At 44.4% G+C, this 17995-nt stretch overlaps 1 protein-coding gene across 1 annotated transcript in view; it reads left to right on the top strand.

Moving 5' to 3' along the window:
- The window catches only part of SEMA6D (semaphorin 6D), a 751241-nt gene that overhangs the window by 492209 nt on the left and 241037 nt on the right, over positions 1-17995 (top strand). The window lies entirely within an intron of this gene.

Genomic DNA, 17995 nt, shown 5'->3' with positions numbered 1-17995 from the left:
TTGCTACAAGTCAAAATCGACTCGATAGCACCTAACAACAACAGCTCCAATACAAGTCACTCTATCCACTTCCTACTCCATAAGTTTGATTTCACTGGATCCCTCATCTCTGATGTTGTCTGAACTCTGCTATGAGCACCCAGCACAAATTCATCAAGTCTTCTGTGACAATACTGGCCTGTACTAGGCTTTCTCCTCACTAGATTTTCATTTGTTCCAACATATACTGTTCTTATGAGACTGTTGTTGTCTAATAGGACTTGAATTTCTAGGCCCAGCACTCTAGAACTTGGGCTTTGGTGGCAAGCAAACCAAGTTCAAATTCTGGTTCCACTGATGACTTATTATGTGACTCTGGAATGTACTTGGCTTTTGTTATCTGTAAAATGGGAAGAGTGGTAATGACTATTCAGTTTGGTTTCTGTCAATTAGTAAGAAAGTATGAAGCCCGTAGGGAGGTACCTGGTATGTGGTAGAACTCCATAGTTGTTAATTATCTTAATCATTTAGCAAGAAATTTATGTAGAGTTTGCAGGCAGCCTGAGACTTCACATTGCTGCTCTTTATTCACTTGGCTCTCCTGAAATTAAATAGCTCTTCTGCCTATTCTGACGCATCCCCTCTTTTGATATCTGAGTTCCGGAATCTTTTCTCTCATTTGATTGAAGTCAATATGTCGTACGGATACACAATCCTATATGCATATCAAGTGAAAGAATGCTATGATCATTTTTTTCCCCAGTCAAAAGGAAACAAGTTTTCCCTCTCAAGGCCAGAAAACTCTCAGGAATAATTAAGCTAAATCTTGCGTAAACAGATAAAGTGCTTATAATTGTCCCTTTTCTTGGAAACCAACTGAGATACTGAACTGAGAGATAAAGAAATTTCCATGCATAACACAACAAAATATTTCTAAACAGCAGTTATCTCTGAGAGCAAAACATTCCCATACAGAGACATAAAATAGTTTTAATCTCTAACTATTCATGCCGTAATACAAAATACATTTCCATATTGCTATATTACATCTCTACATATGGAATATTTAAATAAAACAATTATTGAATAAGATTGAAGCTCTTGTGAATAGACACTGATCTTATTCTCAGGCCTCTGGTACCTCTCAGTTTCCCCATAATATTAGGAATAGATAATATTCAAAAAATAGTTTTAGTTTGATCTTATTTGGGTCAGAATATACTGATCTACCTTGGAAATGACTGGTCAAACCTAGTTTTTAACTAAATCCTGGTTCAAATTGTGAAATCCAAAGAATTCTCAACTTCTTAACAAGCAAAACTTAACGTTAAAAATCTGATGTGAAATGTTTACTGCACGAGAGGATTTCCAAATGGTGTTTGCAAAGCTATTCTATACAGTGAAACCAGATCTGATGATCAGGTCACTGGGATGATGGAAACAGTGGTGCTGTGGGCACAATTGTCATTTCACTCATTGAAACAAATTAATTGCATTAATTATGTAGTGATCTATTCCACTCTATCTCTTCATTCTTTTGAGGGCACTGAAGGATGATTAGAATATGCATAGCTTTCTTTCATCACATACCCAAACCAGTTGCCAGCCAATTCTGACTCATCTTGACCGTATAGGACACAGTAGAACTGCCCCACAGGGCTTCCAAGGAGCACCTGGTGGATTCAAACTGCCGACCTTTTGGTTAGCAGCCAAATACTTAACCAGTGCACCATTAGAGCTCCTGTCTCACGTGAAGTCACCTCAAATCCTAAATCTAGTGTGGGCTAAAGGGTCCCATGTTAGGAGGTGCAGGTCTACAGAGGATGGCTAGGTCAAGCAGTCAGCACTCTAGCTATGTGAGCTTTCAGGGAGTATCCAGGAGGTCTTTATAAAAAACTGAGAAAACATTGTGGTATCTCACCTTTGGAGGTGCATAAACTGGATGAGGGATGTACAGCTTTCAAAATTAACACAAATGTACCTGTTGTAGGTGCTCAATACATATTTATTTAAACATAGAAAAAAATAAATACTTGCCATCTTTTCTGCCTCCTATGTTTTCCAGTCTGGCTTGATAAGGAGCCATGAGACAGAAAACTGTAGATTTCCCCAAATGAAACATTTGCATCACAAGAATTTTTTGTATGACAAAATATTACCAATTGAGCATGATTAATTAAAAATAACTTTTCAGGAACCAATTTATTGTCTAAGTTATACTTATTTTTAATTTTAACCCAAGTCTGCCTTGTGTAACTTTTAGAACCTAGTTCAGAATTACTGTATAAAATGCACAAAGAATTACAGAGATATTTAGAAAAAATGTGAGCAGACTATTGCTTAGAAGCAGGGATGGCAAGATTTAAATTTGCTTACCTTGGATACATCATCGGGAGACACGATTCATGAAAAAAGGACATCGTGTTTGGTAAGGAGTCAATGAAAATAAAGAAAACCCTCAGTGAGATGGATTGACACAATAGCCCCAATAATGAACTCAAATATAACAATGATTATGAAGACGGTGTAGACCAGGCGACATTTTGTTCTTTTATGCAGAAGGTCACCGTGAGTCAAAACCAATTTGACAGCAATTAACAACAAAAATAACAAGTATGGAGGACAACACATAATACAGGGGAAGTCAGCACAACTGCGCTAAACCAAAAGCTAAGAAGTTTCCTGAACACAACCAAACACTTCGAGAGACAGAGTAGCAGAGCTGGGATCTGGAGGTCATGGTTTCAGGGGACATCTAAGTTAACTGGCATAACAAAGTTTATTAAGAAAATGTTCTGCATCCCACTTTGGTGAGTGGCATCTGGGGTCTTGAAAGCTTGTGAGTGGCCATCTAAGATGCATCAATTGGTCCCAACCCACCTGGAGCAAAGGAGAATGAAGAACGCCAAAGACACAGGGGAAATATTAGCCCAAGAGACAAAAGAGCCACGTAAGTCAGAGACTCCATCAGGCTGAGACCAGAAGAACTAGCTGGTGCCCGGCTTCCAGCAATAACAGGGAACACAACAGAGCCCCTGACAGAGCGGGAGAAAAGTATGGTGCATAACTCAGATTCTAGTAAAAAGACCAAACTTAGTGGTCTGACTGAGACTGGAGGAACCCTCAAAGACATGGCCCCCATATGCTCTGTTAACCCAGAACTAAAACCATTTCCAAAGCTAACTCTTCAAAGATTAGACTGGACTATAAAACATAAAATAATACTCATGAAGAGTGTTCTTCTTAGTTCAAGCAGATACATGAGACTAAATGGGCAGCTCCTGTCCAGAAGCAGGATGAGAAGGCAGACAGGGACAGGAGCTGGTTGGATGGACATGGGAAACCCAGGGTGGGAAGGGGGAGTTTCTGTCACACTATAGAGATTGCAACTAGGGTCACCTAACAGTATGTGTATAAATTTTTGTATGAGAAATTAACTTGAGCTGTAAACTTCAACCTAAAACACAATAAAATAAATAAATAATAATAACAACAGTGGAGATATAGAACTGAAATAAACCCAAGTGATTTGTTCAGACTGTGGTCCAATATAGTTGAATTTAGCACGTCTTCCCATCACAGCCCACCTATGCTAATTTATCTCAGAACTTCTGCGTGCTGACTTCATTTCAGACCCCAGGTAAGAAGGACTGCCCTTGTGTGAGCTTTGCCCATCACTTGGCTTAGTGGCTGCTCAGCTGAATCACCTGTTCCCTGGGCTATAGTCACAGGGGCATTCCTTCTGAGGGCAAATCTAGGATTGAATTAGAGGCTATTAAGGCCTCCTAGGAACCCTGATGGTACAGTGGTTAGGTGTTCAGCTGCTAACCTACTAACCAAAAGCTCGACAGTTGGAATCCATCACCTGCTCCTTGGAACCCTATGGGGTAGTTCTACTCTGTCCTATAGGGTCCCTATGAGTGGGAATTGACTCCATGGCAACAGGTTCATTTATTTGCTTGTTAGTTTGAAGGCCTCCTGTAGTCGGGTAATTCTAAGACTTCTTCAAATGCCTGCTCCTTGGAGCTGGGCTAGGCACTAGCAGAGTACTTTCAGGCAAGGCTTTCTCTGCTGGTGAAAAGGACTAATGCTCTTGAACACTCTCTGTGTCCAGCTTTGTCATCTGAGCCTGCTGTGCATTGCCTATTCACCCAGAAGAAAACATGCCATGGCATTCTCAGACCTGAGCTGTCAGCCTTCCTCTTTTGTTTTGGAGCTCTCAGTATTGTGTCCATATTTCATGTGCAGGTATGTTTGTGTACCTACAGAAATGCATCTCAGGACTTAGACACACGTGACGTGCTGCCCACTGCCCACTGAAGAAGCCGGCTGTCAGCAAAGCCATTCATTTTGTTCTGTTTATGCTTCTATTCCCCCAGCTGAGATTTTTGTTTGAGTAAGAATTTGTGCCTTAATTATAAACGTTAGTAAGTAAAAAATGTTTGCATTTCACAAATCTGTTTTCCATTTCACAATCTTTATAGCAGAAAGTCAGGTCCTGAAATATAATATTTACTTGCATAATTTTCTCTCCTTTTCCCCGTTATTCTCACTTCTACAGCAAGGTGGAGAAAGTTATGCAAGCATGTGGGTTCAGCCCAGCAGCCATCCTTCATCTTTGCCTTTCTCAGCTTTGCTTACTATAAGACCAAATGAAAGTCTCTGGACTTTGTCAAGTTTCTCTAGAGCAAGGCTTCGCATTTCTCAAAAAGCCACTTTTCAGCAAAAGATGGGAGGAAAGGCACTTGGCTGCGTAAGTATTTCTGAGAAAAAGACAGATAATTTGCAAGTGATGGAAAGCTGGTACTTATGGTGTTTAGAATATTTTTTAAGCGGGGACATGAGCAGCTCTAATTTGAGGGAAGAGGCCAGCAGGCTGTGGGATTATTTTACTTCTTCATAGGATAGAAGGTGCCCTGGAGAAACAAGCTTCTGCCTCCCAGTGCAGAGGATGGGGTGGGGGTAGGGAAGGCAGGGAGAAGCCTGAGAGGAACTGGACAGTGACTGAGGAATGATGGCTAAAACTGGTTCTTTTTCCCCTCCCTTGCCATTAGCAGACACTCGCTTCTCCAGCTGGCCTCTGCTGAAGCCAGAGACTTAACCTTTTCTCTGCCTTGGCATGACCACCGTGTGTTCTGCTCCTGCCTGTCAAAGCGTGGTTGCAGTTTGAAAACTGTGAAGGGAAAGATACGTGTAAAAATTGCCTTATTGATTTTTTCCCCCCAGAATAGGTATTAGCAAAAAAACCAAGTCCCAATATGTAAATGTCTTTTCATGTCTAATAATCAATAATAGCTAAATTTATTGAGACATATAGGTAGAAGGCAGTGTTTTAAACACTTTGCATGTGTCATGGTATTTTTTCTCAAACTCCCCCTCTGAGGTGGGCATTACTGGAGCCCTCAGTTACAGACGAACAAATTCACCCATGGTTTCATAGCTAGCGAAGAGTGGGACTGGTATTCTCTCTCGGTATAGACCCTATGCCCTTAGTCACTGTAATGAGCTATCTCAATTAAGAAAACAAGGCTTGGGTCAGTAATACTTATTGAATGAATGCATATGGAAACATAAAATTATGTTGCATCAAGCACAAACCAAAAAACCGAACCCACTGCTGTTGAGTTGATTCTGACCCACAGCAACTCCATGTGGTACAAAGTAGAACGAGCTTCGTAGGGTTTTCTTGGCTGTTATCTTTACAGAAGCAGATTGCCAGGCCTGTCTTCCACAGTGCTGTCCAGTGGGTTCAAACTGCTAACTTTTCAGCTAGGAGTCAAGCACACACTGTGCTACCAGGAACCTCTTGCATCAAGGCAGTGCTCAGTAAATATCTGCTGAGTAAGTTCTAACAGTGAGTCAAGTCACCCATTAGCCTCTGGCCCCTGCCTCTTGTCTGGTGTGTCTTCTGAGTGTGTGTGTGTGTGTGTGTGTGTGTGTGTGTGTTCACTAAAATCTAAAAGATCTACACAACATTGAACGTAGAGGATCCACGCATGATAGAAAACTTATAGCTAATACTCAATATATAACAGTGGCTCTATATGTCTTGGCAACAATTGGAATTAAGGATACTCCTCCAAGTACAATCTAAAATGAATAGCACAAACTAGTTAGACTTTCGAAAACAGCAAAAATTGTGCCATCTAAACCCCAAGAGTATGACCCCCGGACACCCTTTTAACTCAGTAATGAAGTTGCTCCTGAGGTTCACCCTTCAGCCAAAGATTTAGACAGGCCCATAAAACAAAACAAGACTAAAGGGGCACACCAGCCCAGGGGCAAGGACGAGAAGGCAGGAGGGGACAGGAAAGCTGGTGATGGGGAAACCAGGGTTGAGAAGGAAGGGTGTTGACATGTCGTGGGGTTGGGAACCAATGTCACAAAACAATGCATGTATTAAATGTTTGATGAAGAACTAGCTTGCCCTGTACACCTTCATCTAAAGTACAATAAGAAAAAAAAAAGAAAGAAAAGAAATTCTTTTTTAAATGTCCATCTAACACTCTATTTTTTTTCTTTCCAAAATATTCTGCCCGTTGTGTTTTGGGATAATCCTACCACTTCGAGGATTTTATGAAAGCAGGGCGGATGCTCTGACATTGTAGTGTGCATATGAGGTGCCTAGGGGACTTGCTAAAGGTGCAGACCCCTGGGCCTCACCTCCCCAAAGTCAGACGCTCTAAGTCTGAGACTGAAAAAAAAAAAAAAGGCAACCAGATGCCTTGGAGTTGATTCTGACTCGTGTACCAGGATAGAACTGTGCTCCGTGGAGCTTTCACTGGCTGAATATTTTAGAAGTAGATCACCAGGTCTTTCTTCCAAGGTGCCTCTGGGTAAACTTGAACCTCCAAACTTTCAATTAGCAGCCAAGTGCATTAGCTGTTTCCACTACCCAGGGACTCCGTAGGTCTGGGATGTTGTTGTTATGTGCTGTTGAGTCAATTACAACTCACAGTGACCCTACCACCAGGGCTTCTTTAGGTCTGAGATCCAAAACCAAATCTGTTGCTGTTGAGTCGATTCTGACTCACAGCGACCCTATCGGATGGAGTAGAACTGCCCCATAGATTTCCAAGGGGTTCCTGGTGGATTTGAGCTGCCAGCCTTTTGGTTAGCAGCCGTAGCTCTTAACCACTGCACCACCAGGGTTTCCAGGACTGGGAAAAGAGTCCAAAAATCTGCATTCTTAGCAAGCACTAACCTTTGAGAAAAGCTGATCTAGTTAATGAGGATATGCCTTATGTTAAGAAGGACTGCCTCTGTCTCCTAGACAGGAAGGCAGGTCCCTGTATTTTGTCTCATAAAACCATATACATCATTTTGCTTGCATTAAATACAATTTTTACTGCATTCATTTTGCTTGGTAAGTGGCATGTGACTACAGTACATAGTAATTACATGTTCCTGAAGACTACTTGGTAATTTGCACTTAATAAGACCAAAAATAATTACCCTGTACTCCAATCTAGAAAACATAAATAATCGTAAATATATGGTACTCACCATGTAATTACTTTGCCACTCCACTCAACTCTCCATAAGATTGAGCAGTTACGGAGAAAGGAAAGAATCATAACAAAATATTCCCTGTTTTGCCTGATCAACTAAAGCAACTCAGCCACAACATTTGCATTTTCAGGCACATTTTCTTAGGCTCAGAATTGAAATCAAAGGAAATTTAGAGGAAAGAACATTTCTTAGCTCTTTTGGGGCTTTCTGACTTGACCTTTTACTTAGTAGTTCTAGACAATTTCCCTGAGATTCAAACAATTTTCAAACCCTTTAGGAATATGGCATAATCCACCTGTCTGGGATGACCTTTTGAAGCCACTTCTAATTCTATTCTTTGGCTTAGTAAAGAAGGATAAAATTTTAGGTATAAGTCACATTTATATGGAGAGGAGGGACAGAAGCTAGAGTTCCTGTCGTGAATTGAATTGAGTCCCCCGAAAATGTGTGCATCAATTTGGCTAGGCAATGATTTCCAGTATTGTGTGATTGTCCACCATTTTGTCATGTGATGTGATTTTCCTATGTGTCATAAATCCTATCTCTATGATGGTGATAAGATAGGATTGGCAGCTGCTATGTTAATGAGACAGGACTCAATCTACAAGATTGGATTGTTTCTTGAGCCAATCTCTTTTGAGATATAAAAGAGAGAAGCGAGCAGAGAGACATGGAGACCTCATACCACCAAGAAAGCAGAGCCAGGAGCACAGTGTGTCCTTTGGACCTGGGGTTCCTTCATGGAGAAGCTAGGGGACAATTGATGACAAGGACCTTCCCCCAGAGCCAACAGAGAAAGAAGGCCTTCCCCTGGAGCTAGTGCCCTGAATTTGGACTTCTAGCCTACTAGGCTGTGAGAGAATAAACTTTTTTGTTAAAGCCATCAACTTGTGCTATTTCTGTTATAGCAGCACTAGATAGCTAAGCCTGCCCATGCAGACTTCCCTGCTTTCAGTTAGACTTGAGACTCCTCTCATTCCTCAAAGAATGGGCTCCAGAAGCCTTCCCATATAGCACTGGGCTATATATAGGACTCTAGATGCCACCCTCATCCATGGAGTCCCTGGGTGGTACAAATGGTTACCGTGCTCTGTTGCTAACCAAAAGGTTGAAGATTTGAGTCCACCTAGAGATAAAGGGCTGATGATGTACTTCTGAAAAATGGGCTCAAAACCCTCTGGAGTACAGTTCTACTCTAACACACATGGGGCCACCATGAGTTGGAGTCAACCTGAAGCAACGGGTAAACGCTCACCTGTAGTTCTGCACTGACTCTACGAAACAATCCATAATTAGAATCACATATTAGTAATGGATAGAAGGAGACCTGAGATCGTCTTCCATGATTAGCAATGTGAAGAGCCCAGGTAGATACCAGAATCACCTGTAGAAATTTGTTGTTGTTGATCTTCAGAGAACATATGCCCCAACACAGAGATACTGAAACCTCTCCCGCCTTCAACAAAATAACCGCCACAGCTGTATCACAGCAGCGCTTGACGGTCTTTTGTCACTATATGTGGGAAGAGAAAAAAGTTGAAGAAAGATCAATTTATTCATTTATTCAATGAATAATTGATTGAAAGCCTACTATGTGTCCTACTGTTTAGATGCTGGGAACATAGCAACGGATAAAACAGAAAAGTTCCCATTCTTACACAGCTTAAATTCTAATCAGTGAGGCACACAAATGTGATCAGTTCTCTTACGTTTATTTTGAAAAAGTGCATTTGTTCCAGTGCAACCGATACAGTAGGGAGCAATTTGAGCATAATGTGAATTTTGCATTTGCTTATGCATGATTTTGTCTATGAGAAGAAGAAAAGACCACACCAGCTGAACCAAGCCATATAGGAATACACGAATGAATACGCACACACACCTCCAAGATCCCCGGCTACCTCAGTTCTCCCCATGTGTTATGAGCCACGTCCATTCACATTACAGCTTTCCATCTGATTTCACATAAGCTTCCCTCCATCACTTCACAGTCAAACTGCAGCCCAGCCCACGTCATGTCCACAAACAAACGTCAGCTCTTTTTCATGATAAAATTACGTATTTATTCTAGTATTTAGTATTTCCTAGTCCTTTAATATGTATAAAACTGTGGTACTATTTTTATTATGTTCTCATCTTTTTTTCTTTTTAATGTGTCAATGATGTTGTTGTTGTTGTTAAGTGCCATCGAGGTCAGTTCTGCCCCATGGCAACCTCGTGTGCAACAGAACAAAACACTGCCAGGTCCTGCACCATCCTCATGATCTTTGTTATGCTTGACCCCATAGTTGCACCCGCTGTGTCAGTCCATCTCATTGAGGGTCTTCCTCTTTTTTGCTGACCCTGTACTTTACCAAGCATGGTGTCCCTCTCCAGGGACTGGTCCTTCCTGATAACATGCCCAAACTATGTGAGATGTAGTCTCACCATCCTTGCTTCTAAGTAGCATTCTGGTTTTCTCCCAAGACAGATTTGTTTGTTCTTTAGGCAGTCCATGGTATATTCAATATTCTTTGCCAACACCACAATTTAAAGGCATCAATTCTTCTTTGGTGTTGCTTATTTATTGTCTAGCTTTCACATGCACAGGAGGCGATTGAAAATACCACGGCTTGGGTCAGGCACACCTTAGTCTTTAAAGTGACTTCTTTGCTTTTTAACACTTTAAAGAGGTCCTTTGCAGCAGATTTGCCCAATGCAATGCGTCTTTTGATTTCTTGACTGCTGCTTTCATGGGCATTGATTGTGGATCCAGGTAAAATGAAACCCTCGACAAGTTCGATCTTTTCTCCATTTATCATGATGTTGCTTACTGGGCCAATTGTGAGGATTTTTGTTTTCTTATGTTGAGGTATAATGCACACTGAAGGCTGATGAAGGAGGGCCTAATCCCATTTTTCTCTATAAGGTCTGTCATGGATTGAATTGTGTCACCCCAAAATACGTGTCAACTTGGTTAGACCATGATTCCCTGTATTGTGTGGTTGTCCTCCATTTTGTGATTGTAATTTTCCTATGTGTTGTAAATCCTAATCTCCACCTGTGGTTAATGAGGCAAGATTGGATTATATCAAGCAGGATTAGGGTGGGATGTAACACCCTTGCTCAGGTTGAATCCCTGATCCAATGTAAGGGAGTTTCCCTGGGGTATGGCCTATACCACCTTTTATCTTACAAGAGATAAAAGGAAAAGGAAGTGAGAGAGAATGGGGACCTCATGCCACCAAGAAAGCAGCACATGGAGCAGAGAGCATCCTTTGGGCCCAGGATTGCTGCGCAGAGTAGCTCCTAGTCCAGGGGAAGATTGATGACAAGGACCTTGCTCCAGAGCCAACAGAGAAAGCCTTCCACTAGAGCTGATGCCCTGAATTTGGACTTCTAGCCTACTAGACTGTGAGGGAATAAATTTCTGTTAAAGCCATCCACTTGTGGTATTTCTGTTACAGCAGCACTAGATGACTGAGACAAGTTCTGTAGTTTTTATTGTGCACCTTTGTAACACAGTGATTTCTAGGAAAACACAGGTCACATTGTCACAGAAGTAACAATTTTTTAAACAAGTAAACTATAAAATAAAGAAGATAATTTCAGGTAACAGTAAGTGCTTTGAAAAATTTAAATTAGAGAATGTGGTTAAGAGCGAGGAGGCATGACTTTGGAAGGTTGGCCTTAGATACCTCTCTGAGAAGGGCCTATTTGAACTGACACTTGAGTGACAAGTAGGAGCCAACCGTGCAAAGATCTGGGGTAAGGGCATTCCAGGTGGTGAGGTGGCTGAGGCAGGAGGGGTGTGCAAGCCCAAAGCAGAAACAGGGTTGTAGTGCTAGTGGAAGGAAGGGAGCCTGAGAGGCAGGAGTATAGCTGGGCTCCCAACCACAGGGGCATGGCAGGACAGCGAAAGGAATTAGAACCTTAAGTGTGGAAGGAAGCCGTGGGAGAATTTTCACAATTGAAAGAACCCACTCAATATTTAGATGAATTCCCAAGGTCCCTGGAGTTTACATTTCTGACCTAAGGTCACACTTCCAGCCAGTTTCAGAGCCTGGCTGAATCCAGGTCCCATGTCTTTTTGTGTGGGAGTAGACATCTGTATACAGCAAATCTAGATGATTCCTTCATTTGAACTCTTAGGAAGAGGATATTGATGGGAAAATCTTCCCAGATTGTCCAAAAATGGATCTGGATCCCCTAATTGCCTCCTCAAGCATGAAGATATTGGGAAGAAGTCCAGTTTAAGCAGGCTCTGTCCTGTGTCCTGTTTCATTCCATTGGTGAAAGGAAAATACACCAGACAAAATGCCAACCAAGGCTTCATAGAAGTAGCAAGATTTGTAAGGCAGCCAGCTTTGCTTAGAGCAACTGCTAGCACCCAGACCTACAAGCCTGAGAAGTGCTTTTAAGAAATGTAATGATGCCGTCAGTGGATGTCGGGATTGTTCTCTGCTCTCCCTCTGACAGAAAACACAAGACATGAGAATTTCTTGACAGTAGAATACAAGGCCCAGCAATGAGTAACTGAAAGAAGCTGTGGTATTTCTCTTCTTAGATGGATTGACACTTGGTTTTTATCAAAGCCAGTCAGAAGACAAAAGAATAAATTTAACCTGACAGTAGGCTAAATGCCACAGGGTAAATGCCTTGGCAAAGAGCAGATCTAGGGTTTGCTCTACGCTAAGCAGAAGAGGCGGCTGCCTCTAGGGTGTGACATGAAGAGCGAGTTCGGGTGTGAGGAGCCTGGAGTCGGAGTCCTCTGTATGTAGCAGCCCCCTCAGCCGCGAGCTCACCCAGCCCTGCCTCAGTTGGCCAGTCTGGAATCGTTTCCTCTGGAAGACTGGGGAGGGGAAGGGTGAATGACGAGGTGCCTATAACCCTCAGACTAAACTTTGAAGCTTTACTGGCCAAGTCCCCACCCCAGCCTGTCCACTTCTCGAGGGCAGGGCTAGGTGCCCATGGAATTCTACTCCCAACACCAGGCTTGTTCTCCACATCCCATTGCACATCCGCTTAGCTCAGCATCTGGTGTGCAGACACTGCTGTACCTTTATCTTTTTCAAAACTATACCATTCACCGGGGCGTTGCCACGCCCTCCACTCCCACATGGCTCCAGGAGGCAGGGCAAGTTGCCATTCGTAAATTCATTCATTCAGTCAGCATATGTTTATTGAGTATCTAATCTGAGCTACCCCGGTTCTAAACCCAAACCAATCCCATTGTTGTCAAGCCAATTCCAACTCATAGTGACCTTGTAGGACAGGGTAGAACTGCCCCATAGGGCTTCCAAGGCTGTGATCTTTACTGACACCTACCACCACATCTTTCTCCTGAGGAGTGGCTGGTGCGTTCAAACCACTGACCTTTCAGTTAGCAGCTGAGCACTTAACCACTGCACCACCAGGCTCCTCAGCAGGGTTCTAGGTACCAGTTTATCTATGAACCAGACAGACACAAGTCCGGCTCTTCTGGACCTCCTTGCAGAGGGCATATCCCTTTGGCAGTGTATACCATAGGCTGATGCTAGGCCACCTCCTCAGACCCAGCTGTGATTCTCATTAAAAATATAAATTCAGGATCCACTCCAGACTTACGGAAGAAACGAAGTTTCCAGAGATGAAGCCTTGGAATCTGCACTTTTTGAAGCTCCCCTAGTGATTCTTATATAAACCAAAATTTAAGTACCACTGCTCTATAGGGTGGCTATGGCCACTGCTCTATAGGGTGGCTATGGGTCGGAATCAACTCGGCAGCAACAGATTTTTTGATTTGGCCCTAGCAGAGGAGCCCAATGGTGCAGTAAGATCTCAGCTGGTAACCAAAAGGTTGGTGGTTTGATTCCACCAGCTATTCCTTGGAAACCTGTGGGGTAGTTCGACTCTGTCTTGTAGGGTCGCTATGAGTCAGAGTCAACTCGATGGCAACGAGTTTGTTTTTTTTTTAAAGAAATGGGTATTTGTATTCCAAGACACGTTTCCAAGATAGCATGCCAGTCGTCTCGGAAAAGTGGAGCCAGGAAGCTGTGACAGCATTATGGCCTTGTGTACCCAGCTGGGAAGGAGGAGGAAAAGGAGGCAGAGAGGGTCAGGGGACAAAAAGGTGGCACGTTAGGTCGAGCTCTCCTCCTTTACAGTTTTGCAGGCGGCCGGATTGGCTTCAGTTGGTTTCTGTTTAGGACAGAGGATCCCACGTGGATTCTGACTCACAGGAGGGACGAGGAGCAGATACCATCTCCCCTCCTCCTTTTCAGCTGTGCTTTTCCGCAGCTACCTTAGGGCCCCACCCTTCTGCCTTGCCTCCCAGGTATGTATGTCTGTGCTCATCCACTCACACATCACTGTCACACACCCTTGCCCTAGGCCCCCTGCACTGGTCTGTAAGCTTCTCTAGGGCAGGGTGGGATCCAGTTGTGATTCATTTTTGCCCAGTAGCACTTGCATGCAGGATAAATATTTGTCAGAGAACATATGAATACAGAATAAACCATGGAAATCTGCCTGATTTACTCAGCCCCTGGCATAGCGTCCTATGCAAATCGCCATTTAATACTGGTTTTGATGATCTTGGGATGATAAAGAAGCCCTGCAGGGTGGCTGCGGATAAAGCCCTTTATTGCTGGGATCGTTTGTTGTAACCTGCCTCACATCATTCAAAGAACTAGGCAGGTATAAATAATAAATCCGTGAGTGGATAAAGCCTGAATCCCCGGGGCCTCTCCAGACTTTATCATCTCCTCCCATAGCCCCAGGGCAAGTAGCCTCCTGGGCATGGAGGAGGAGGAGAATCTTTGCCTTCATTCATTTATTCATTCAACAAATAAGGTTTGAAAGCCTGACCATGCTTCTCTGAAGTGACTTCTAGAGGACTCTTTAAGGCTGTGATTCTTGATTCTGCTCAGAAATGTTGGCAGTATTGATAAAACAATATTGATACAGTCCCAGAAGCCCAGAGAGTTAGTGAATTGATGGAGGCAGCAGGTCTCCGTCTTCTCTGTCCATCTTGATACACCAGCACCTGGTGAAATTGCTTTAAGGCTTTGTTTGGCATCTGTTTATGTCAAGTCAGATCTTCTCCCAACACCCAAATGAAACCTGATGTGACTTCACATAATGTGGGAGACGGGTCACCTTGTAGCAAACCCTGAACAAAGGTCTGACTCGATTTTTAAACACATTAAAATGGGAATTATTTATGATCAGATTTACCTTTTTTTTTTTTACATTTTGATGTGGGTTATAGTGAAATTATGCCACTTGATTAAAATAGGCAATCAATGTCTGCCTGTCAGAGGTGTCTTAACTTGCTATATATACTTTTGGTAAATATCACATTGTTTTAATGTGTAAATCGGATTTGTCAGGTCTGATTCATTTAAATGGCTCACACGCCCCAAATTCTCTCTGACAGCCCCAGTGCAGGAGCCTGTCTTCATCTAGAAAAGGTGGTATTGCCTGGGGCTTATTGCCGGCTTAATAGAGACAAGACAGCTGTGTAGCAAGAAAGAAGAGGAAGACAGACCACCTCTCCCACTAACAGGTTTCTGCAAGCATCCAACACCTCACTCATGCAGAATCTTCTCCCAGAAACTGGGAGAGGGCTGGCTGGGGTAGGGGACACATCAAAAATACGCTATTGATGTCAACCGTACCATAACAATAGCCAGTAACGGTAGCAAAAATGTATTCATCAGTTACCATGTGCTGTGTACTGTGCTAAGCAATTTATCAAAAAAATGCATTATCCAATCCAGTCTGTAAGATAAGTACTATTTTATATACACGGAAGCTCAAGTGGAGAAAAGTCTAGAACTTGCCCGGGATCTACCTGGCGCCAGCCTGCAACTCTAACCACTGGGCTGACAACCTCTCTACATGCGGTTACTACCACTAACTGGCTCCTTGAAGCAGGGACATGCCAAGGGAGACCCTCTCTTGCAGGAGTGCACCCACCTAAGACCTCTGGTTTCCCCAAATGCTGCAATACTCACTTCAGTATTTAGACATTGCTTTTAATGTTGATTGATTACGAAAACGACAGAAGGTGCCTTTTGAAAATGAATTTCATAGCTATTTATCGTGGTCTCTTCAGACGCGTTTGTGATGTACCCTTTAGCGTACAGCCAATACTGAGCAGCCAGAAGAATTCAAGGACCACCTACAAAAAACATCAGGGGTCCATGGCTTATGGGTTGAGCTCCCCGGCACTCCAATTTAGAAGACACAGCAAGGATGTTTAGAGGCCGGGGTCCCGGTTCGTGTCCTCTTTCCACCTTCGCGCAGCTCTGGTCAGAGAAAGCAGTTATCCTCGGGGAGCCTTAATTTACTCGTTTTCACAGGATAACATGTTGCCTGCCTCACAGATGGCCTGGGAGGACCAAGCAGGGTCAGCTCTGGAAAGTGAGTTGTTCGCTGTGAAGTGTTACACGAATGCAAATAAATACAAGGGGTCACATGCGCCAACTGCTCATACACCCAACCTTTGTGTATACAAGATTCTACTTTGGTAAAACCCTTTTAAACCAACACTATTTTAAAATGAAGTTCTTATGAGCAAATTCTCCCCTGTGCCCTGGCAGCTGGCTTATAGTAACAGGGCTTTGCTGATCGGATTTAAATACATTTTATTCAAGGAAAGATCCTGTACTACAGACGCGTTCACAGCACCCCCCACCCCCCAACCCTGTAGACGGCAATCTGGAAGGAAAACTCTGCTTTGCTACTCGATTTGTGCTAGAATGGTATTTAAATGCAGGGCGAGATTTTCAAAAAGAAATCCGACAGGTTTTTTGTGAGACCTGCCTGTGTCTTGTTCCCCAAGGTGCTTCCAGTGGGCCAGGAAACCTGCCAGAGGGGTAGGTGAGAGGCTGACGTCTCCAAGGGGCCTGGGTTTGAGGAGAAGGAAGGTTAGTGCAGAGAGTGATGGCACTGTAGGAGAGACAGACGGGAGAAGGGGCTTCAGCATTGCTGGGTGGGAGATGTGGGCTGCAGGAAGGAAACCGACATGGAAGAAGGCTATTTGACTGGAGAGTGGAGAAGGGCCTGGAAGAAAAAGCTTCCCCATCTCAGCCTTGAAGCCCCTGGGTGTTGCAAATGGTTAAGCACTCGGCTGCTAACGCAGTGGCTGGAGGCTCTTCCCAGGCTTCTCAGAAGAAAGGCCTGGCGGCCTGGCGGGGGCCTGGCGGCCTGGCGGGGGCTGGTGTTCTGGCGGGGGCCTGGCGGCCTGGCGGGGACCTGGCGGCCTGGCGGGGGCCGGCGGTCTGGCGGGGCCTGGGGGCCTGGCGGGGGCCGGCGGCCTGGCGGGGGCCGGCGGCCTGGCGGGGCCGGCGGTCTGGCGGGGCCTGGGGGCCTGGCGGGGGCCGGCGGTCTGGCGGGGCCTGGGGGCCTGGCGGGGGCCTGGCGGCCTGGCGGGGGCTGGTGTTCTGGCGGGGGCCTGGCGGCCTGGCGGGGGCCGGCGGGGCCTGGCGGGGCCTGGCGGGGGCCGGCGGCCTGGCGGGGGCTGGTGGGGGCTGGTGGTCTACTTCTGGAAACTCAGCCACTGAAGACCCTGCGGAGCACAGTTCTACCCTGGCACACGTGGGGTCTCCAGGAGGTGGGATCGGCTCCACGGCAGCCAGTTACGTCTCTGCCCCGGCCCACCAGTCGCGGGCTGTGTCCCTTGAAGCTCTCGCCTCACCTCCACCTCTTCCACCCTAACGTTCCCATGTCTCTTCTTTTCTCTCCTCGCCTTACTTCTTACACCTTGAAGGCCTAAACTAGTCCCTGCTGACAGTGTTACAGACCTCTCTAAAAAGCACCATTTATTGGAAGATAAGGAAACCTTAAACCTAAACATATCTTTTACAAAACTGCTGGTTTTATATTGAAAGCTTCACACTTTGTTCAGGTACAGAGAAGGAGGAAGTGGTGGCTCAGAGGTAGGATTCTCCCCATGAGAAGACCCAGGTTCAATTCCCACCTCATGCACAGTCACCACCCGTCTCTTAGTGGTTTGTGCGTTGTGATGCTGAACAGGTGCCATCAGAGCTTCCAGAATACGATGGGCTAGGAAGAAAGGCTTGGCGATCTACTTCTAAAAATCAGCCAGTGAAAACCCTTTGGATCACAGTGGCACAATCTGCAGCCCATCGTCCAGATGGTGAAGGACTGGGCAGTGCTTTGTTCAGTCGTGCGTGGGGTCTTGCGAGTCAGAGGGAAATGAAAGCAGCTAACAACAGCAATAACATAGCAGAGGAGAAAAACATGTATACCGTATGATATAAAAAATAAAACAAAAATAAAAATCTGCCTTCACTGCTTAGGAGGCAGGGTTGGCAAGCTTTCTCTGTAAAGGCTTTGTCGATCATACGGCCTCTGTCTCGATTACTCTTCTCTGTCATTGTAGATAATCGTAGACAATGCGAGTGTGGCTGTTTTCCAATAAAACTTTATTTATAAAAATAGGCGGTGGCCCGAAATTTGCTCTGAGGCAGTAGGAACTTCTTTTTTCACTATTTAATGAGGTGCCTCTTTCCCA

Source organism: Loxodonta africana, chromosome 10 (assembly GCF_030014295.1).
Source record: "Loxodonta africana isolate mLoxAfr1 chromosome 10, mLoxAfr1.hap2, whole genome shotgun sequence".
NCBI classification, from domain to species: Eukaryota; Metazoa; Chordata; class Mammalia; order Proboscidea; family Elephantidae; genus Loxodonta; species Loxodonta africana.
This window is presented reverse-complemented; position numbering and strand designations above follow the sequence as displayed.